The 9,400-nt window shown below is 36.1% G+C and overlaps 1 long non-coding RNA gene across 1 annotated transcript; it reads right to left on the bottom strand.

Moving 5' to 3' along the window:
- Positions 1-4,062: 4,062 nt before the first annotated feature.
- Positions 4,063-8,338, bottom strand: LOC144241491 (uncharacterized). The gene is made up of 3 exons (XR_013338093.1): positions 8,231-8,338; positions 7,984-8,110; positions 4,063-4,137 (listed from the first exon to the last, which is right to left on the bottom strand). It is a non-coding gene; the product is annotated as an uncharacterized LOC144241491 (long non-coding RNA).
- Positions 8,339-9,400: the final 1,062 nt, after the last annotated feature.

The following is a 9,400-nucleotide window of genomic DNA, read 5'->3' as shown; positions in this document are numbered from 1 at the left end:
CAGTGCCACTTGTTTTTCATGCTGGTTGAGTCTGTGTAGAGTCTCACCTGATTCATGTAGTCTCCGTCATTAAGTCCAATGGGGTGAATGCTTGTATTCCCCCCAATTTATCTGTTGAAATCCTAGTCCCCAAGGTGATGGATTTAAGAGGTTGGACCTTTGGGAGTTGACTGAGTTATGAATGGGATTATTGCCCTTATAAAGAGTTCCCAGAGGCTCCCTCATCTTTCTGCCATGTAAAGTTATAGTGAGAAGACGGTCATCTATGAGGAAGCAGATCCTCTACCAAACACCAAATCTACTAGCACCTTAATGTTGGGCTTCCCAGACTCCAGTCCCATTAGAAATAAATTTCCGTTGCTTATAAACTGTTTTAGCTATTTGTTATGACACCCCAAATATACTAAAACACTAGGTATGATTATTTCATGTATTTACTAATAGGAGAAGTATGTAACAGTAATTCATTTTGCTTTTAAATCACTCTACCATAGTGAGGTTTATTGCTTTTTTATACAATTAATGCCTACTGTGTTTCCATTTTTGTGAAATATCAGTTCATATCTTTTACTCATTTTTCTATTGGGTTGCTGTTTGAATTTTCTTTTTAATTCCTAGGACTTCTTTCTATATTCTAATACTGATTCTTAATCTGTCTCTGTATTGCAAATATCTCTTTCCACTTTGGGTCTTTGTCTTTCCTCTTTCTCTATAGAATCTTTTGATAAACAGAAATTCCTTTTACTGTTGTTGAATTATTCAATATTTTCCTAACTGTACACTTTTTCTTGCTTTAAGAAGTCTTTCTTGGAGCACCTGGTTGGCTCAGATGGTGGAGTAATGGACTCTTGATTTTGACTCAGGTCATGATCTCACAGTTAATGGGTTTGAGCCCCATGTCAGGCTCCTCACTGACAGTGCTGGATCCTGCTTGCGATTCTCTCTCTCCATCTCTCTCTGCCCTTCCCCTGCTTACACTCATGTACCTGCTCTCTCTCTCTCAAAATAAATCAACTTAAGAAAAAAGTCTTTCTTAGAGAGACATGCAAGATGGTGGAATAGGACTTCCTTACCATCATCTTCCCACAGAACTTCAATTTTGCTAGTCACCCACAGATGAGAGTACTCTGTGGGAGTTGGAGGTCCATCAGAGAATTACAGCATATGATCGGAGAATACAAAATCCAAGCATAAGCACGTTAAAGGAAATATGAGGAGCGCTTTCATTTTGCCCATGTCCCCCCTCACCCTAGGTGGCACAGTTTGGTGCCAGAAGAGCCCCTCAGCCCATGATTTCTCTCACAAGGGCAGGTGAGTGTCCATCATTGAACTCTGACTTCCCCACCTGTGCAGGAAAAGGGCCACCTCTTCCTCACCTAGTCATAAAGATGTTCTGTTGTGTGAATACATGCACATAGTGGGCACAGTAAGTTTCCTTTAATGTCTCTTAGTTTTTTTAATAAAAGTTTGCACATCTTTTATTTGACTTCTTTCTATATGTGCTATTTTTATAATGCTAAATATCCTTTTAATTGATCTTTAAACTCTAATGATATTTTTAGATAGTAATCTTACATCTAAGAACATTGCTAAATAAGCATTATTTCTAATAATTTAACTGTGTGTCACTTTGGTTTTACTAGGGCAAAAATCATGATAGTTTTGTTTCTTTCCAATCATTTTATATTTTATTTTTCTCTGATGCACAACTTAGAATGTCAAGAGCAATGATAAATTAGTGATAGTAGTCAACTGTTGCATTCTTGATTTTAAAAGGAATGACTAGGACATTTAATTAAATATTATGTTTACCAGATTATTGGAAGTTGCACTTGTCAGCCTAAGAAATGTGCCTTCTCTTCCTATTTTCAGGAGTTTTTATTTATTTGTAAATCATTTATTTTTTTGAATTATGAATGTGATCAAATATTTTGATATAAATGTTGATAAGAACATTTTCCTCATTCATCTGTTACTTTGTCATCAGATGTTAAATCAATTTTGTATACCTGGGATATATGAAGATTGTGATACCTTACCTTTGTTAATACATTGTTGGATTTAATGGGTTAATATTGCATTTATGACTCTGAACATATTTTAATTCATGGAATTTGCCTATTATCATTCTTTCTTTAATTTCCTTTGGAGTTGGTGTTATCATTGGACTGGGCTATAGAATGTGTTGAAAGTATGTTCCTTTTTTTTATGTTTCAGAAGAATTTACATAAGATTGCAGATATGCGTTCCTTGGATACTCCATAGCTTTTGCTTATAAACTATCTTGACCCTTGTATTTTCCTTGTGAGAAGACTTTAAATTATTAATTCAATTGTTAATGGTTACAGATCCATTAAGGTTTTCTATTTCTTCTTGAATAAGTTTTATGTTACAGTTTTCTAATATTTGTCTATTTTGTCTAAATTTTTAAGTTCTTGGCATAAAGTTTTGCAGAGTTATTATCTTTTATTTCTGTTCTCTCTAGTGATATCACTTTTTTTATTTCTCATATTCTCACATTGCTTATCTGGGACTTTTTTTTTCTTATACATCAATTATGTCAGGGTTGGACGATTTTATTTTTTTCTTACTAAAGAAGCAATTTTTGCTTTTATTAATTCTAACATCTGTTTGTTTCTATTTCATTGATTTATACTCTTCTCTTTGTTATGCACTAGCCTTTATTTCATTTAAATTTGTCCTCTTGTTCCTTTTGTAGCTTCTGTTGTGGATGCTTAGCTTATGATTTGAGACCTTTATTTTCTTCTCATAGTAGGTTTAAGTCTGTAAGTTTGGCTCTAAGCACTACTTAAATTGTATTCTACAAGGCTGAGAAGTACTCTTAAAATTATTATTTTCATTATTCTAAATATGTTCTAATTCCTTTCTAATATTATCTTTGGCCTGAGTTGTTCAACACTCAGAATCATGATGTGTATAATACTGACTCATTGAAATTTATTGAGGTTTACTTGCTCTATGGCCAACAAACTTTTTATTTCTATAATACAGGTCCTTTGATATTTATTGAGACTTAATTATGGTCTTAAATGTGATTGATTTCCAAAAATTTTTTTTGTGGTTTTGAAAAATATGTCTATTCTCCAATAGAAAAATACATTGTCTACTACATGACGCTTTTTCATTATGTTATTCAAATGTTCCATATAATTGCTGACTCATTTATCAAAAACTGAGAGTGTTGTATTAAAACGTCCCATTACCATTCTGGATATTTCTGTTTCTTCCTGTGATTTTGTCAATTTTTTTACTTTATTTATTTTTAATCTCTACTGCTATATTCTCGAGGTATTGTGTTCTCTTGACAGATTTAAACTTTGTTAATATACAATGATATTCCTTATCTCATGTGATAAAGAGCTTTATGTCTAAAGATCTACATTGTGACACCATGATATTAGTTAGAAACATATGAAATTGCCAATTTTGTATATCAAATTGCAATTTCGCATTTCAGTCTAATAGCATTGGAAGTTTTGTTGTTATTATGTGTTATGTGTGGTTAAGTATGTCTCTTTTAAATAGACTGAAGCTTGACTTTAAAAAAAATGTAGTCTGATAATCTACGACAGTTTTAATGTTTCTCAGTGTACTTAGTATACTTGGATTTCTTTATTTTTTTTAAATAGTTTATTGTCAAGTTGGTTTCCATATAACACCCAGTGCTCATTCCCACAAGTGTTCTCCTCCATGCCCATCACCCCCTTCCCCTCCCCCACACCCCCATCAGCCCTCAGTTTGTTCTCAGCATTCAAGAGTCTCTCATGGTTTGCCTCCCTCCCTCTCCCCCACTATTTTTCCCCTTCTTCTTCCCCATGGTCCTCCATTAAGTTCCTTCTAATCCTCCTATATGTGCAAACATATGGTATCTGTCCCTCTCTGCCTGACTTACTTCGCTCAGCATAACACCCTCAAGTTCTATCCATGTTTCTACAAATTGCCAGATTTCATTCTTTCTCATTTCCATGTAGTATTCCGTTGTATAGATAAACCACATCTTCTTGATCCATTTATTTCTATCATTTTATTTTGTACTTTCTATTTTTCCCAAAATTTGTGATTTTTTTCTCTTTCATGTCTTCTTTTCTTCCCCCTTTCACTTTCCAGTATTTTTTCCTGTAACAAGTTTGGAATGTAAATATTCAGTTATTCTTTTTTAGTAATTATTTTGATATTTTGATATGCATACCTAGCAAAGTCTAACAGTAATCAGTATCTTTACCCTCTACCCAACAACACAATCAACAATTACTAGGAGAAAGTAAATTTCAATCATTTCCTCCTAGTTTTCAACTATTGTAGTCCAAACATTTAGCTCCTTGTTGCTTTGTTTCTACCCCACAAATTGGACATTATTATTGATTTATGTAGATGAACTTATATACATTTTGTCCTTCAGGAATTTTAATTAGATACATGTTGGCCCTTAAATTCAATTTCCATGTGTATCAGCCTTACTTATATTTTCCATCTACTTGTCACTACCCTCTGTGTTTTGTAGGATTTTTAAAGATCTATGTCACAGTTCACTAATTTTCTATTTACTTGCTTTTATTACCCTATGTAACACTTTCATTAAGCTTTAAATGCATTTATTATGGTTTTCAATTCTACAATTTCTAGAAGCTAGTGCTTTTTAATTACCTGGCTTAACAACCTTGTAGCCTAAACTTAGAGTTCCTTTCTGAGAGTCTAATGTTTATTCCTACTTACTTTTTGTGCTCTTCCCCAGAATGCAATAGGCCTAACACCTTCTACTACTTCTGCTTCCATTAGTTTATCCCCTAATACCAGTGTATGGTCTCACAGTCTGTACTTATTAGCTTACAAGCAACCCTGAATGATGATTCTAGACAATATCACAATGATAAGCAAATGAGACGTATACTTGGCCTAACAGCTACTAAGACTTACTTCAAAGTTGTTATATTAAAAACAGTAAGATATCCATGCAAAAAGAAATTGACCTCAAGACCATAATTTCTATGATTCTAACTCATATCTCAGAATCATTATCATAAAATAAAGATGGCATCACAAATCAGACTATTTAGTAAATGGTGATAACTGCTCATAGTGGAGGAAAATCCATCCCTACTACTACATATAAAGACGGAATCCAGATGTATTAAAGAAATAAAGCCACAGAAACCATAAAGGCAGAAGATAATGTGTCCTAGGGTTAGGGAGGAACTTCTTAAACAAAATTCCAAAAGTATCACTAATGCATTTAATCACATCAAATTAAGAATTTCTGTGAATAAAGTTGATGCAACAGAAAGATGTTGCAGAGATATAATATTTGCCATGTCTAAGACCACAAGGAAATTATTATCTGGGATATATAAGGAACTCATATGCACATGAAGAAAGTTATAAGAATCTCAAATTTTAAAGATGAGTAAAGTATATTTGAGTCAATTCATAGCCAAAGAAACCCACAGGTTTAACAACGTGTATGATTGTGGTCCAAAGTCATTAGTCATCAGAGAAATGCAATTTAAAACAACAACAACAAAAAAATAGATATTACCATAGGCCCCCATCAGATCCTTAATACAAAGAACTCAGTGACAAAAACAAGAAACTCAATACCATGTATGTAAATTAAAACTACATGAAATAAAATATATATTGGAAAGTTGAAAATAAGGAGTTGACAAGAGGCCTTGCAAAAACCAATGAGCACCAGATGACGAGAACTGCAAAGGATTACTAAGGAACCCTTGCATCATTAGTATAAAGTAAAACCATAGTGCACAGATGAAATTATACGATTGTCATCTTGGATTCCCAATTTCATGGGAAATGCCTGATTTCGTCCTATTCCCAAGATACCCAGCTTGGAAACACCATCATCTAAGTTCTGCTTCCCTGGGAATCTCCTGGTTCCCCATAGGCCTCGTCATTTTTCTGCAGGCTGAGAATAGGATAGATCTTTACTCTTTTTTAAAAAAACATTTCATTTATTTTTGCAAGACAGAGGGAGAGACAGAGCATGAGCAGAGAAGGGGCAGAGAGAGAGGGAGACACAGAATTTGAAGCAGGTTCCAGGCTCTGAGCTGTCAGCACAGAGCCCAACGTGAGGCTCAAACTCATGAACCTTGAGATCGTGACCCAAGCTGAAGTTGGACACTTAACATACTGAGCCACCCAGGTGCCCCATCTTTTTACTCTTCATTTATAATCTTCTAAAAATGTAGCACCAGAATAAACTAGTGATGAGGATATGTGTGTATATATATATTTTTCCTCTCATTTTCTTGTATCCTTTATTCTATCCATTCACTCAGAAGAATTCATTGCTTTAGGAAGGGACAATATAGCAGAGAAGCAGAGAAAACCTTTTTGGTGTCAAAAGTACAACTATGAAGTACATAAATTCCAGGCCATAAAACATCTACTTGGAAAATTAGATAAAGAGCCAGTCCAGCCTGTCTTTAGACTATAAGATGGTAAGGACCTCAGGGAGCAAGGAGAATCACAGCAGAAGCAGAGCAGAGATGGCTATGGGTTCCTGAGTAACATGTCCTGTAAGCAGGTCTCCCAAGAAGGAATCAGGAATCCAAGATCATACCCAATGGGGCCACTACTCCCAGGGGGAAAACCAGAGCCCTCAAGACTCCTGTCTTCCTATACCTCATCTTGTCTCCCCAGCATGGCACCAGGGCAGGCCTGAGGCCACCTCATAGAACATCCTGCAATAATGCAGGAACAATGGCCCCTGCACCTGACAGTTGCTCTGAGAGCCCTTTCTAGATGGAAGGATGTAAAGTCACCATGGGAATAGGGACCCCTTGGATGAGTCCATGTGGATGAAGAGTCTCTGTGGATAAAGAATGATTTCAAGGAAAAGCCATCTCCATCCTTTCTTAAGTCTCTGCCCTAGAATTTTGACATAACCACACAAAAAGGAGGGACATTCCACTAAACCAGGGTTTCGCAATGTACTGCTACTTTGCCCCCCAGGAGACAGTTGGTGATGTCTGGAGACATGTATTGTTGCCACAACTAGGAAGTGCTACTGGAATCTGGTAGGCAGGGATCAGAGATGCTATGAAACATTCTATAGTGCACAGAACAGTCCTCCAAAACAAGAAATTACCCAGATCAAAATGTCAGTAGTGTCAAGGTTGAGAAACATTTCCTTAGACTGAGGATAAATCTTGACCACTCAGCCTAAAAAGAAATGTATAATAGAAATCATTCATTTATTCTAAAATGAAGAAAATTACACTTAGCTCCTGGAATTAAATGTGCAACCATCTCTTAATGCTAAGGAATAAATTATTTTTTAAGTATAAAAGAATCAACAGTCAATCAGTTTACATTTAATGAAAAGGTTCTGAGAAGGGAAGAAACGTTTAAGTTGCTTTAAAGTAAGATAAAGTGTCCCACATGAGGAAGAGAGAGAAATGGAGGCATGAAAACAGATGCTAAAAGTTCATGACAAAACCTGAAGCAAATGAAAGGAGATAAGTCATCCGTGGAGCAGCGTGTAGAGAAAGAGTTGTTCATTGCCAAGGACAATTAGGAACATCAGCATTTTCCAGAAAGGTGAAATTGTATTTCTTCCAGACTCTACACTTAAATTTCACTAAGAATGAGGTGTGCGAACCCCAAGACCATCCACTTGCCAGGAAGAAAGCAGAAGGAAAACTTGGAAGCACTTTCAAAAATAGCATGAATGAAGGCAAAAGTCAGAAACAATAAAAGAAGGAGCAAGGGAGAAGGGAAGGAGGGAGGGAGAGGACAGAGGAACGGAGAAGGGGAGGCATGGGAGTGAGGAGAGAAAGAATGAGCTAGAAACAATTGCAAGGGGTAATAAATAAATTATTCTTAGGTTAGTGACATCCCCAAGTGTTCCATTTTTATGGGAAAGCAAATAACTATGAAGTATCACCAACATAAACACTGATTAAAGAAGATGAAATGTCTTGAGATGAAATGTCATAACATTACATGGTGTCAGTTTGCGGTGTTCTCAAAATGTTAATGACCTCCAGCTTCAGCTGCTTCCATTCCCAGGGATCTCAGGGGAGAGAAGCCCAACTCCCAGGAGGAGCTCAGACCTGGTCTCATCTCCTCCCTGTTAATAGATAAAATTTCATTGAAAATGATCTGGTGACATTTGGCCATAATTCAGAAGGGACTACATTTTTAAAAAAAGAATTTTTCTTTTATCAGTAAGTACTTGAGTTTATCTTACCATTTCAATAATGTTCCAGACCTGATTCAGTCAGTCTTCAATACTCTTTGGAATAAGTTTTCTATTCTCCTAACAGTGACATTTCCCCAGCAACGGGAGCATCTGCAGGAAACTTAGGAAGTGAGAGTTCGTCATTTTACAAACTAATTCTGAAAAATAAAAAAAGCGTGGGTCAGGCTGAATTTTAACTATTTTACTAGGACTGAGCCCAGAATTCTTCTTTAAGTGTTAGAATATAGTCTCAGTGCCCCTCATGCTGTGCCCCTCATTTATTTTACTAAAAGTCATTAGAACCTTCAATGTCCACCATTATTTTTGCCTCCAAGCCAAAAAAAAAAAAAAAAGTGGATTATTACCCTGTGGTCACTTAATGGATGAGTCATTCTCTCCCACCTATTCTACTGACCCGGTTTTCTCTCACACAGCCAGGACATGTGCTTTCCATCTCACTGGCGACTTTCGAACATGTGAACCCCAGTATACATGTATCTGTTGCCTTTCAGCTTCTGCAATGCATAAATGCATACCGATGGTTTTGGCTGGTGCAATTTTGTCTGCATTTGTTCAACGAATGCTTATTGAGTCTTTATTAAACACAAGCCCCCTCAGTTCCCTCTCTCAAAACATGTCTAATATCAGGAGTGACAGGAAGAACAATAAGTGCCACTTCTCCTGTCCAATCAGAGTCCTCAGTAAGTATGAGGAATAAGATCAGTCTTTCAGCTGGAGATACCAGAGAAAACCTCAGGAGGGTTACACAAAAGGAATTTTGTTAATTTTAACAGAACACTGACATTCTATCTGCCCTAAGTAGCCACTAGGTATATTTAAATTTAACTTCACTTAAATTTATATTAAGTATACTGAAATAGGGGCCAGCCTGGGTGGCTCCATCAGTTAAGTGTCCAACTCTTGATTTTGGATCAGGTCGTGATCTCATGGTTCGTGAGATCGAGCCCCATGTTGAGCTCTGCACTGACAGCACAGAGCCTGCTTGAGATTCTCCCTCTCTGCCTCTCCTGTCCCCTCTCAAAATAAATAAATAAATCTTTTAAAAAAGTATACTGAAATAAAATTTAAAATTCATTCACACTAGCCACGTTTTAAGTGTTCAATAACCATGTGTAGTTAGTGGCTACCATATTGGACAGTTTCATCACTGTGGTAAGC

This window comes from Crocuta crocuta, unplaced genomic scaffold, assembly GCF_008692635.1.
Source record: "Crocuta crocuta isolate KB4526 unplaced genomic scaffold, BGI_CrCroc_1.0 scaffold25, whole genome shotgun sequence".
NCBI classification, from domain to species: domain Eukaryota; kingdom Metazoa; phylum Chordata; class Mammalia; order Carnivora; family Hyaenidae; genus Crocuta; species Crocuta crocuta.
The sequence above is the reverse complement of the archived record's forward strand: the minus strand, read 5'-3'. Positions and strand labels throughout refer to the sequence as shown.